Source organism: Maniola hyperantus, chromosome 15, assembly GCF_902806685.2.
Source record: "Maniola hyperantus chromosome 15, iAphHyp1.2, whole genome shotgun sequence".
Classification (NCBI taxonomy): Eukaryota; Metazoa; Arthropoda; class Insecta; order Lepidoptera; family Nymphalidae; genus Maniola; species Maniola hyperantus.
In genome coordinates, this window is record NC_048550.1 from 357,162 (window position 1) to 372,069 (window position 14,908).

Consider the following 14,908-nt stretch of genomic DNA (forward strand, 5'->3'; position numbering starts at 1 on the left):
TGTCTACGTCATAATAGCTATCTGCATTAAGCTCGATCCGTCCAGTAGTTTGAGCAGCGCATTGCTAGATCAGTCAGTCAGCTTTTCGTTTTATATAGAATACTAGCTGACCCGCCCCGGCTTCGCTCGGGTGACATTTAGAAAATCGAGGTGGGGGTTGAATTTCCAATAATTCTGAAACGCGTATTACCATACAAGTAGATATTATACCAGAGGGGAAGCTTCACACTAGCTCACGCACATCACGACGTGCCACGGACGCTCCGTGCGCCCAGTTTGGCGGCAAACGGAGCGTCCGTGACACGTCGTGGTGTGCGTGAGCTGCGCTAGAGTGAGTGAACCTACAACCACCCCTTAGTATGAAGCTTCCCCTCTGGTCTATATATCTACTCGTGTGCGTATTACTTCATTTGTGACCGAAAACCCAAATACCGATTTTATGCGAATAACTTCAAAAATGAACGGACTTTCATATAAACTTCCATCCCCCCATATAGTAGTAGTTTGAGCTGTGCGTTGATAGATCAGTCACAGTCAGTCAGTCAGTCACCTTTCCTTTTATATATTTAGAAGATAGATTTTAATCTCATATAGCTTTATCCGTTATTTAAACAATGAATAAAATGTTCATTCATTATTTACCTGCGTCCTTAATCTTCTCGAAAGCTTATACGTGAAGCTCATTTCAACGGATAACCGGTCCGAGGTAAGGTAGCCATTATATACACATGCAAATAAGTTATTCCTTTTACGTTGACACGAATGGCGTCATATTAGTTCATCAGAATATATTTTTAGCTACAATTTTCTGCTGCTGTTTTTCTTCTACGTCCTGGCATATTTCCCTTTTTCTCGGAAATGGTTTGAGATACAGTTATCTCAAGTGAGAGAGCCATACTCATAAGTACCTATATATCTCACTGTAACAAACTGGTTTAACAGTCTAGGTTTCAACCCTTCAAAACTACCCTTCAACCCTTCAACTAATTTTCAAAACCTAGAAGGGTGTAATTATTTCCGGTAACTTTCTTCATTTATAATCTCAAAATTTCGAAGTTAGGTACAGTACGCGGCAGAAAATAATGAAGAATCGACCTTTAGAAGGAGATAGCGTCTGTCCTATAGACCGACAAAACGTCATATAGGTATGAGTGACAGAGATAACGCTCTACGAAACCGAAGAAAGTGATCCTTCTTTCCACGCACATGCGAACTATGGAATCAACTCCCATGGGCGGTGTTCCCACTGGATCATGGGGTTAATCAAAGAATTCCTGAAAGGCCGGCAACGCATTGACGGTTCCTCTGGTACTGTAAACATTTAACATCATCTTGCTCGTTATTAGGGTCCTCAAAAGGAAAAACGGAACCCTTATAGGATCACTTTGTTGTCTGTCTGTCTGTCGGCCTGTCAAGAAACCTACAGGGTAATTACCGTTGACCTAGAATCATTAAATTTGGCAGGTAGGTGGGTCTTATAGCTGGCTTTAGGGGAAAAATCTGAAAACCGTGAATTTAGGGTTAGATCACACAAAAAAAAAATTGTGGTCACGAACTAATAATTAGTATTTTCAATATTCAAAGTATAATAACTATATTAAGTGGAGTATCATATGAAAGGGCTTTACTTGTACATTCTAAAACAGATTTTTATTTATTTTTATGCATCATAGTTTTTGAATTATCGTGCTAAATGTCACACAATACACATTCACCTGCTTGAGGGATTTAATCACAAATTAGATGCATCTTTACACTGACGTCAGATGAACACAGGCATAGAACCCGCTAACCGCCAAGCTATCATGTTTGTTTAGGCTCACACTACCTGTTACCAACACTGAGATGCGCATACAAACATAAATTACCATTTCATTTGAACTCATTTAAAATTAAAACATAAAGCCTAAGCTTACGCGATCTATTTGATAAACAGACTACCAGTGGCGTGCAGCTCATAGAAGCATAAACGCACAGCTTACCCTCATTGTAATAAATCAATGCTTATTTTTTATTATAACCTGCCGTACAATAAGTTCATACCTAAATGCATACCCTGACTTGAACTCCTGTGCACGCCACTGCAGACTACCATAATATGAAAAATACGATAGTTATTTTTAAAATTTCTTTTTTATTCATTAGAATTTTAAGTAACTTGTCAAGTTGTTAGTTGTTTTTTTTTATGTTATATTAACACGCTTTTACATGTCAGCCTTGTTAGTTGTTATCACAAGTTATATCTGTGCTAGACAGAATGATGCCTGCGATTTCTTCATCTTCTTCGATCAAATCGGAAAATCAAAGAGTTCCCACGGGATTTTTAAAAACCTAAATCCACGCGTACCTACCAAGTCGCAGACATTAGCTACTAGCTAGTGCTGGAATAAAGAAACTCACATACATACACCCAGTGGCGTGCACAGGGTTTGAAGCCAGGGTATGCATTAGTTAAGTAGGAACCTGTTTACTGGCAGGTCATAATGAAAAATATGCATTGAGCTAAACAACTGGGGTAAGCAGTGCATTTATGCCTCTATGACCTGCACGCCACTGCATACACCTTGAAAACATTACACTCTTTTTTACGGCCAAGTGAGGGTCAGGCTCGCGCACTGAGGGTTCCATACTACAGTCGTATTTTTTTCGTAATTTTGTACGATAAATCAAAAACTATTATGCATAAAAATACATAAAAATCTGTTTTAGAATGTACAAGTAAAGCCCTTTCATATGATACCCCACTTGGTATAGTAATCTTACTTTAAAAGTTGAAAATACTAATTATTTGTTTAAAACACGTTTTAATTTTTTTTTTTGTGATGTGACCACAAATTCACGGTTTCTCAGATTTTTCCCTTAATGTCTGCTATAAGGCCTACCTACCTGCCAAATTTCATGATTCTAGGTCAACGGGAAGTATCCTGTAGGTTTCTTGACAGACAGACAGACAACAAAGTGATCCTGTGGCCCTACCGCGGTTGTTTGACAGCTACAATGTCACGATCGCAATCATCTCTGATTGGTTAATGCTCGCTCACTATTGGCTACAATGCATTGTTGCAACAAGAATGGCACAAATTCAGTCAATCAGAACAATTGAGATTGTAATAATGATTGATGCAGGTTTTAGACAATCGCCCTGCTGTTTAAGGGTTCCGTTTTTCCATTTGAGGTACGGAACCCTAAAAATCACTTGAGTTCGCAAATGAGTGATCCCAGCATCATGTGAGCGCGAGCGGGTCCGCGTGGGTGCCGCGGGCGCGCTGCTGCAGTGCCGACTGCCGCCGCGCGCCGCATCCACTCGTGCGCGCGGACTGAGGACTTAGCCTTGTCGCCTGCGCCCGCGCATCGCTCGCTATCCTTTACTTCAGCTATCCTTGTGTGAAACTGAGTGCTCCTTTCACAGACAGTGGTGAGTGCTGAAAGCATTTTTTTTTTTTTTTTGTTTATTTGAAAGTAATCAACAGCGTAAATACATAATTATTATTTAAATTTAAATCTAGGTATAACAGAAGGCCAAAAGAGATTACTTAAAATTATAATTAAACTATTTTAACAGAATAGAGTTAGAATAAATGTAGGTATATACAATAATAAAATAAAATTACAACAGTGTGTGTATGATTGTATGTGTGTGTGTATGCGTGTGAGTTATTTCAAACTCAAACTCAAACTCAAATTGTTTATTCAGAATAGGTAAAATTTTACGCTTCCTGATTGTCAAAATTTTAGTGATGATAATTAATACGTACTAAAAACTAAAACTACGAGGGTTCCAAACGCGCCCAGGTCTGTAAGAGCCTTAATAAACTTAGCCGGGTATTCTTTTTATTATCACCATTTTACAAAATCAACTAACTAACACAAAGCTGTTAAGCAACTCATTCCCAAGCTTTCTTATCATTCAAATAATCCTTTACATTGTAATAGGATTTTTCAGTAAGTTTAGGTTTTATGAAAACTTTGAACTTTTTGAGAGACATCTCAATATGCCTTTAGTTCGAAATCAATTAATGCGCGCCCTGGTTTTTTAGGGTTCCGTACCTCAAAAGGAAAACAGAACCCTTATAGGATCACTTTGTTGTCTGTCTGTCGCCTGTCGGTCTGTCAAGAAACCTACAGGGTAGGTACTTCTCGTAGATTTAGAATCATGGAATTTGGCAGGTAGGTATGTAGGTTTTATAGCGGACATTAGGGGAAAAATCTGAAAACCGTGAATTTAGAGTTACATCACACAAAAAAAAATTAAATTGTGGTTATGAACTAATAATTAGTATTTTCAATTTTCGAAGTAAGATAACTATATCAAAGGTCCTCACTTGTGCATTCTAAAACATATTTTTTATTTATTTTTATGCATCATAGTGTTTGAATAATCGTGGAAAATGTCGAAAAAATACGACTGTAGTAAGTGTAGTACGGAATCCTCGCTGCACGTGCCTGACTCGCACTTGGCCGGTTTTTTTATAGAGTTATTGTTTATTAATGAAGATTTGTATTTACACATAAGAAAAGATGATTATTGTTTACCACACTTATATTAAAGCCTGACGCAACAAGCCTCAATGTTTATGTACCTACCTACTAAGTACTAAATGACACCCACAGTTGCTATTAATTTTATTACTCTCGATGATTGCTGCTCAGTCGTACCTTTCCGTAGTAAGTGGCTATCAGGACATGATGTCATTTGCGAAAATAAATAAAGTTGACTCGCAAATCGACGCCTTGACACGAATTATACTTATATTGTTTACACGGCTGTCTATATATTATGTATGTAGGTATTGAGTGTATGTAACTCATTATCATTTCATTATTTACATACTAGCTGATGCCCGCGACTTCGTATGCGTGGATTTAGGTTTTAAAAATCCCGTGAGAACTCTTTGTATAATTTGACTGAGTAATTTGAAATTGTACTGTTTGACATTATATACGAGTATAATTAAGTGACTAAAGTTTTCGATTTCTATTATAAATGTATAATTATGTTAATATTAAATTCAAGCTAAATATTTGCACACTGTCGGTGACAGTCGATTGTGTAAGGGACTATTGTGTTATTGTTAACTTGTTATGCCCACAATTTTGCAAATAAAACATTTATTTATTTATTTATTTGATTTTCCGGGATAAAAAGTAGCCGATGTCCTAAGCCGATGTCACTCTCCAGGTCTTAAACTATACCCATGTAAAAAATACGTCGCTCCGTTGCTCGGTTGCGACGTGATTGAAGGACAAACCAACAAACAAACACATTTTCGCATTTATAAAATTATGATCTTTGAAGACCAAAGTTTTCGAACAGTGCGTGTTGCCAGTGATGACATATGGATCCGAGACATAGTCGCTAACTATGGGCCTCATAAGAAAGCTCAGAGTCACTCAGCGGGCGATGGAGAGAGCTATGTGCGGAGTTTCTCTACGTGATCAAATCAGAAATGAGAAGATCCGTAGGAGAACTAGAGTAACTGACATAGTTCAACGGGTTGCGAAGCTGAAGTGGCAATGGGCAGGGCACATAGTTCATGAAACCGACAGACGTTGGTCGTTGGGGTCCCAAGACGCTGGATTGGCGACACTCGCACTGGAAGGCACAGTGTTGGAAGAGCCCCCACTATAGGTGGACGGACGACATCAGACGAGTCGCAGGGAGCCGCTGGATTCAGGCGGCGCAAGACCGTGACGTGTGGCACCCTACAAGAGACCTATGTCCAGCTGTGGACGTTTTTGTATGAACAAATTACTATAACTTTCATGTCCATCTTTACAGTTAGCTATACGAAGCGATTGACGAGTATTTCTCGGAGTTTCTGTATCAATTAGCACCTACTTGTGGCCGATGACAATAGCGCTTCGTCACCAGTACCGATGGACGGACGGACAGATATAATATTGTAAACAATAAGACAAGTATGCATTGTAACTTATTACTCATTATAGCGAACCGCCCCGGCTTCGCACGGGTAGCTTTTCACAATTTTCGTAGGGATCTCTAACCAAAACGAATCCGTAAGGAATTTCACCCTCACCACCTGGGTGTCTGGTGCACTTCGACCGTCCGTTGTGCCAGATCCTTCTTTCCACGCACGTGCAAACTGTGGAACCAACTCCCATCGGCGGTGTTCCAACTAGATTATAACATGGGGTTATTCAAGGGGCGGACCAACAAATTCCTAAAAGGCCGGCAACGCATCGGCGGTTCCTCTGGTGCTGCAAATGTTCATGGGCGGCGGTAATCACTTAACATCAGGTGACCCGCCTGCTCGTTTGCTCGCTATATCTATTTAAAAAAAAAGTGTAGCATGCTTCTGGTGAAAGACTTTTCAAAATCGGTTTAGATTTCCACTTTGGAGAGCATAGTCTCTGTCACTGATGCCTATGTGACGTTTTGTCACTCATACTTATGACGTTGGGTCTCAAGGACAGAGACAACACTCTACAAAACCGCTATCTCTATCTAAAGGTCGATGTATGGTTCTCCATAATGTTCTCAAACCTGTGTGAAGTCTGCTAACTGGGCCAGCGTGGTGTACACCCAGCTCATTCTGAGAAGAGACTCGTGCCCAGTATAGTATGAGCTCTCGATGATGAGTATGAAGCGATTTAGCGTTTCCGGTTCCGTTTTCAGTAGTGAGCCGGCGATGGTTTGATCATGATGATGATTACTCCTATGATACAGTGGTCATCCTACAACATAAACACTACACATATACAGGGTGTAACCAGAACGCTAGCAAAATCTTAGCATTATTGTTATACTACATAAACACAATCCAATACCAATAACCATTTGCCTAATTTTGTAGTTTTAGTTTTAGTATTTTTCAAACCCGCAATATAAAGCGTGCAAAACTCAGGTCAATGCCCCGCCTATGACGCGGAATTGACTCCGAGTGGCCTACTTATGGAACGTTCGTTGACCTCTAGCGTCAGTCAGATGTTTTATCCTTTTAATATATTATAAATGTGAAAGTGTGGATGTTTGGATGTTTGTTACTCAACCACGCAAAAATAGCTGAACGGATTTGGATGAAATTTGGAATAGAGATAGATTATATCCTGGATTAACACATAGGCTACTTTTTATCCCGGAAAATCAAAGATTTCCCGCGGGATTCTGAAAAACGTAAATCGACGCGGACGTAGTCGCGGGCATCAGTCTGTTTGCAATATATCGTGAAATTTTACAAAATTTAGTTTTTTGGCGTTTTTTTTTGTGGTATCATAATGACTGATCATCAGTACTGTCTTCGTTTTTGCCAGCGTTATGGTTACACCCTGTATACCTCCTACATACATAATTCCAAAACACACACATAAATCCTACAACATGAACAATACACAGATACATCACCTTAGCAGTTAGTACAAAACAAGATAAGTCAACCGGCCACCTTCCCTTCTCGCGAAGGAGTCGCACACCGTGAAGGCTAGTCCCATTCTGAATAGCTAACTAACCTACTTGTACCTACATAAAACATACGTGTTTTGATCTTTAAGTCTATTATAGGTTTCTCGGTATTTTGAGTCTACCTTATTTTACTTTACCTGGACTTTAGCGCTCTACATTTTCACATATCTGTTATTATCTATAAATTTTGTTCATTATTTTTACTAGATGATGCCCGCGACCTCGTCCTCGTGGATTTAGGTTTGTAAAAATCCCGTGGAAACTCTTTGATTTTCCGGGATAAAAAGTGGCCTATGTCTTAAACTATACCCATGCAAAAAATCTCATCGATCCTTTGTTCCGTTGCGACGTGATTGAATGACCCACCAACAAACCAACAAACCAACAAATCAACAAACCAACAAACAGACACACTTTCGCATTTATGATATTATGGGTATGTATTTTGTTTTATACAAGTCGATAATTTTAAAAATGAACTAAAAAGTTACAATGTTCACATTTGAACATGGCTCCATCAGCCACCATATTATTGATTTTTTTTTCCAAAAAAATGTAGCAAATCTCCCTCTGGAATCGGAATGATGGAAGGATTCCAACGATACACCATAGATCCAAATCTGTTCAAATAAAGAAACTCACATACAAACATATAGTTACACAGTCTACATAAGACCTGAAAAAATTACATTTCTTTTTTGGGCAGTCTTTCCTATTTACTATCTAATGAAGTAAATTTCTATGTTAAATCTATGCACAAAACCTTGGCACACGCAAAGTCACGGGCAATAGCTAGTATTGCATAATTTGCATATTCTAGCAACAACATAGCTTATCGACGCCCGATTTAGGTGAAGTGCCGCCGTTATAGGCTGAATTACAACTATTACAAGACAATAACAACGCCTAGAAATGGACAATTTGTACCGAACTAATGATAACATTTAGATATCTATTCTGAATTGCACAGAAGGGAATAGCTCTCAATGTCTTATTTATTGAAAACTAGTACACGATTTAGGAGTTAGAGATAAACTTGTAAATAAATACGTATCATCATCATCATTATCAACCCATCGCCGCTCACTACAGAACACGGGTCTCCTTTTAGAGTGAGAAGGGTTTTGGCTCCTACCACACGGCCATGTGCGGATTGGTAGACTTCACACATATTTGAGAACATTATGGAGAACTCTCAGGCATGCAGGTTTCCTCACGATGTTTTCCTTCGCCGTTAAAGCAAGTGATATTTAATTACTACTTAAAACGCACATAGCTCCGAAAAGTTAGAGGTGCGTGCCCGGGATCGAACCCCCGACCTTCGAATAGAAGGCGGACATCCTAACCACTATAGGCTATCACAGCTTAAATAAATACGTATAACTAGTGACAAAAATACGTTAGGTTATTTGCGCAGTATAAAAGACTTCAACGCATTCGGTTTTTCTCCAAGGGGTGTTCTTTAACCGACTTCCAAAAAGGAGGTGGTTCTCAACGCAGCCCGTTTTTTAGTTCAATTTTTAAAAAGATCTAATTATATTTATTATTGACGATGACATCCGAATTCGGGGAAAAAATAGAATAGAATAGATTTTTATTCAAATAAATTTCAAATTAAGGATTCAATAAATAATAAATTGTACGATATTTAGTTTACCTAAATAGGGAATTAATAATCATAGGAATGTTACTCGCCAAACTTAACAGCTGTTAGCTGTACCACATTTGAGTCTGTGACTCTAAATAAATGAGGAAAGAAAATCGTCAAGTTTCTTACATTATCATACAAAATCTCAAGTTTCTGGAGTTGAACTGTAAGTTTATACGCCAGTCAGTCAGTTTCTCTTGTAACTTACTGTTTACTTTAGTAAAATACAGGTATTATTCGGTGAGGCATCTTACTAATTTTTCTTACTTTACTTAAAAATATTTTTATAGTGTTGACGAATATCTAAGATGACATTTTTTCCTTTAGTGTGTATTGATGGTTACCTTTTGACATATTTTGTATTAAGTACTATCTTGTTTTTTTATTATTTTGTGACTAAGTATTAAATTTGGCAAATTTTATCAAAACTATGTACACGTTGTTAGGAATATCATAACATATTGCATGCTAATAGGCAGAATTTGGCTGTACCTTTTTGTTTTTGTAACATCTCCACTGTTTACCCAGATTCGCAATAAAGAAATTTGTATTTGTATTTGTATTTGTATTTGTACTTTATTGGTATTACGTATGGTATGGTTCTGGTGTAAGCGAGGCGGTTAGGCATTACGCACGAACCCGCCTGACCGGTCTAGGGCTGAATCATTCATAAAAATATACCTTAGTGCTCATGTAGAACCTACCTTTATACAATGTATGATCACTAATACACCTATACACTTCATCGTATGGATATCACAACTTAAATACAAAAGAAAACTATATATACATGGAGAAAAAAAAATTATCACTAAAAAAAAAATATTTACAAAAATATACGCCGTCCAAATGGTCATTTAAATATATAAACATATACATTTATTATAAAGTCATTTAAATATAAACACTTCATCTAAATATATAAAACGAAAAGGTGACTGACTGACTGACTAACTGATCTATCAACGAACAGCTTAAACTACTGGACGGATCGGGCTGAAATTTGGCATGCAGATAGCTATTATGACGTAGGCATTTGCTAATAAAGCCTCAATAGCTCAACCGGTAAAGGAGTGAACTGAAAACCAAAAGGTCGACGGTTCAAACCCCGCCCGTTGCACTATTGTCGTACCTACTCCTAGCACAAGCCTGACGCTTAGTCGGAGAGGAAAGGGGAATATTAGTCATTTAACATGGCTAATATTCTTTAAAAAAAATGTAGGTAATTGCTATAAAAATGAATGGATGGAAATGGCTGGATTTTTGAAAATTACGGGACGCCGCCTAACCACTAGGCTATCACAGCTTCTTTATTATCCCAAGATAACTCCTGCCATTATGCGATTTATGAAAAGGAGTCACGGCCCTCAGAAATGAGGAATACGACTTTTAAAAAAAAAGGTAGATCTCAAAAACTAAAGTCAAAGTAGGGTATGCAACCCTAACCAGCATCTCCTCGCAAAGGAAACCAGTTTCCATTTTACACTGAGAGGATATATAATATATTATATAAATTGCAATGTTGGTACTTATGGACTGCGGGAGCCAGCGGGTGCCAGACATTCGTCTAAAGGAAAACTGACTGATCTGTCAACGCACAGCTTAAACTACTGGACGGTTCGGGCTGGCATGCAGATAGCTATTATGACGTAGGCATCTGCTAAGAAAGGATTTTTGAAAATTCTACCCCTAAAGGGGTGAAATAGGGGTTTGATATTCGTGTAGTTTACGCGGACGAAGTCGCGAGCATAAGCTAGTCATTTTATAAAAGCTGAAAGTTTATCTCCGTATTGTCCCAAACACAGGGAGGAACGATCAGCGACTATGAAGTTACGTCAATGTGTAAAGTATTGTGTGTGTTTAATATTTTCTTCGGAATAGTATTATAAATCACGTCACGCGTTGCCAGAGTCTTTAGTGTCGTACCAACCTCCTGCCAGACACCCTTAAAGAAAGTTTAAGGGTGCCAAATTTCATAGTCGCGAATTGCACACTTTCAGCTTTTAAAATATAACTAGCGTATGCTCGCGACTTCGTCCGCGTGTACTATATAAATTTAAAACCCCTATTTCACCCCTTTAGGGGTTGAATTTTCAAAAATCCTTTCTTAGCGGATGCCTACGTCATAATAGCTATGCTGAATTTCAGACCAATCCGTGTAGTAGTTTTAGCTGTGCGTTGATAGATCAGTCAGTCACCTTTTCCTTTTATATACTTTTTATATATTTAAGAAGACGAAGGTCTGGCACGCGCTGGCTCTCTGTCTATTAGGTGCTTACAGGCCGGCGCGCCGCGGGGTTGCATTTATGGCGTGTGGCGTACAGGATACAAGCCATAAATAACTGGGATGCGTCATAAATCTCTTGGTGAAATATACTTTTCCATATTTGAGACAGGTTGAAGTGATTAGCGAAACTTATTGCTGGGACAAACGACCTCTCTGGTGTAATGATGTGATGCTTTTTACACGACTGTCCGAAACGACGTTTGTAAAAGCTTTAAGTTACTGAACCAATCATACTAATTTACCACCTTCGGCAGTGTTCCCTCTTGATTTAGATATGGTGTTATTGTTTAGATATGTTATTCATAGATGGCGCTGTCCATGAAATCTATGATATTAACTCGCAGCGATTGACATTAGTCTATGTGACACTGTCAGTGACTTGTACAACGTGATTTTCAGAAAATATAACACACTGTTTTTAAAGGTTATCGTAGTTTTATTGGTTTAACGGTAATAAGTGTGAATCTTAAAGTTAAAACGCAAATACAGAACCGTGAGCTAACAGTTATCAAAAAATTCCTGAAAAGCCGTGGGCAGTTCCTCTGATACTGCAAATGTTCTTCACTTTACTTCACGCGACGGCCTACTCGTTAGCTCGCGATTTGTACAAAAAACGGTCAAGTGCTAGTCAGGCTCGCGCACCCAGGGTTCCGTACTATTTCGACACGTATTTTTTCGACATTTTGCACGATAAACAATAAACTTTTAGGCATAAAAATAAATAAAAATAATTTAACTTTAAAAATAAATAAATGAAATCTGTTTTAGAATGTACAGGTGAAGCCCTTCAATATGATACCCCACTTGGTATAGTTATCTTACTCTGAGAATTTAATAAACTAATTATGTATTTGTTCATGAGCACCTTCCAAATTTCATGATTCTAGGTGAACGGGTTATGAGTTTTCTTGACAGACACGGCGGACAGACGGACAGACAAACAGACATACAGACAACAAAGTGATCCTATAAGGGTTCCTTGTTTTCTTTTAAGGTATGGAAGCCTAAAAAGTCTAGTATCCAAATAGGTAATACAGAACCAGTTTTTATCGATTGATCGTTGATAAATTATAATCGGATTATTTTGTGGTGGGATTAATTAATTAATTACAGTGATTGACCTTTCATTGTTGTGGGATTTGGTTGTAGGAAAAAAATATTAAAAAAAAAATACTTTAGGGTTTAAACTATCGTGAGTCCAGTATACATACTTATGTGACAAACCGGCTTTACTCGCGTGTTTAGTCGACGTTAGGCCGACTAGTTTCGAACCCATCCGGGGTCCTTTTTCACAGGGACTCAGTTTGAGCACGCGATGGGTTCGTAACTATAAAATATTACTACATAATATATTATAGAACCCTTACTTATAAGATAACTTCATTGTCTGTCTGTCTGTCAAGACTCGTCAAGGGAATAAAAACCTATAGGGTCTTTACCTTTACTCCGTGGTACTTCCCCTCAACCAAGAATCATGAGAGGCATGTAGGCACAGGTACAGGTAGATCTTATAGCACAGGTAAAGGGAAAAATCCGAAACCGTGAAATTGTGGGTACATCACAAAAAAAATTAAAAGTTTTATTTCTTGTACGATGGTACGGAAACGGAATGCGTCGTATGTGACTTGCACTTGGCCGTTTTTATAACACTTGGAGCTAGCAACCCTGACATAATGTGTCAGGAAACCAGTAGGGCGATTGTCTAAAACCTGCATCAATCATTATTACAATCTCAATTGTTCTGATTGGCTAAATTTGTGCGATTCTTGTTGCAACAATGCACTGTGGCCAATAGTGAGCGAGCATTAACCAATCAGAGATGATTGCGATCATGACATTGTAGCTGTCAAACAACCGCGGTAGGGCCACAGTCTCAATTTAACAACAACAACATTAAGTAATATAATATTGTTAAGTCTTTGTTCTCTCGGACAAGGTGGTCCCGTAAGCCTGAGGTGAACTTGTGTGATAAGCAAAATATCCGCAATTTTGCTTATCACACAAGTTCATTGTGTTATTTTGCTATAAAAGACGCGAAACTGACGTCAGGCTGACGCCGTAAATGGATAGAAACTATATCATACAGCTTTTTTGGACTAACTATAAAAAAACACTAGTTTTTGTGCATGAAGTCATTGTTTGTATTGGATTTTATCTTAAATGTAGCTCTTTGTTTTTGTACAAATGTTGCCACACTACACACACAGTTTTAGTTTTTAGGGTTCCGTAATTCGTGCCCGAAGGATGCTAACAGGACCCTATTACTAAGCCTCCGCTGTCCGTCCGTCTGTCTGGCTAATAATAGTTAGAGAGTTGAAATTTTGACAGTTTGGTTTAAAGAGTTGAAATTTTTACAGAGTTTGCATTTCTTTTGCCGTTATAACAGCAAACAATAAAAATTACAAAATGGCCGCCATGAAAAAAATATCAAAAAAATGTTATTTCTTGTTCGAAAATACGGAACACTTCTTAAGCAAGTCCGACTTGCACTTGATCGGTTTTATTACATGGATAAAGTCAAAGACCTGGAGAGTGACATACGCTAATTTTTATTACTGAAAATCAAAGAGTTCCCAAGGAATTTTCAAAATTAAACCTAGGCGGACCAAGTCGGAGGCATCACTTAAGTAGTTCTTTGTAATTTTCTTATCATAATATTGTGTAGGTATAATCTCTTTAAATAAACTCGTAATAACCTAGGTACATAGTACATACCTATTATGATTGCGCTAGGATCCATGATCTAGGTAAATCAGTGATATCATTCACTATACTTATTTAATATCATAATCTGTTTGTCTGTCAGAGCTGACGTAACTCTGCAAAGATTTACAGATCCATGTAATAGAATAATATGCTATAGTTGCGCCGTAGGTGTGCACGAGCCATTTTTGTTCCATCCTCAACTCCTGCGCAGAGTCGTAAACTTTAAGTATGATTTATGGGTGATCTTAGATTTTTTCTTGTAAGTTTTGAAGTGGGATGAGACCTAAAAGGACTCAAGGAATTGTTTATAGCATTTCATTCATTTCCTGCTTCCTTACAATATATATTTGTAGAAGTCCCACAAATTGCTATTGCGCTGGAACCATGTCTCATTAACAATCAACATTTTGACGTCAGCCGAAATAAAAATATACCATCAGCTCGAAACTTCAGTTTAGTGCTGACGTCACTAAAATGGCGGCCACACGCATTAGCAATTTGCGGGACGTATACCTAATTTTTAAGATTTTTTTGTAACATGTCATTTGTGTTTTGTGGTGCAATAAAGAATATACATACATACATACATACAAAGTTATGGCGGTGATTGCCTAGTGGTCAAGAGGTTGCGTCGCGTCAGTTTCCTATTCGGGAGATCGTGGGTTCAATCCCGGGCACGTACCTCTTACTTTACGGAGTTATGTGTGTTGACATTGACATTGACAAACAAGACTTGCTCTAATGGCGCGACGATGAAAAACATCGTGAGGAACCTGCATACCTGAGATTTCTCCATAATGTCAGTCAAAACCGCGGCGCGGGCGCGGACGGACTCCCTTGAAAAAGG

The 14,908-nt window shown here is 38.2% G+C and overlaps 1 pseudogene; it reads left to right on the plus strand.

Moving 5' to 3' along the window:
* LOC117988761 (microtubule-associated protein futsch-like) overlaps positions 1 to 14,908 on the plus strand; it is an 88,790-nt pseudogene that overhangs the window by 22,731 nt on the left and 51,151 nt on the right.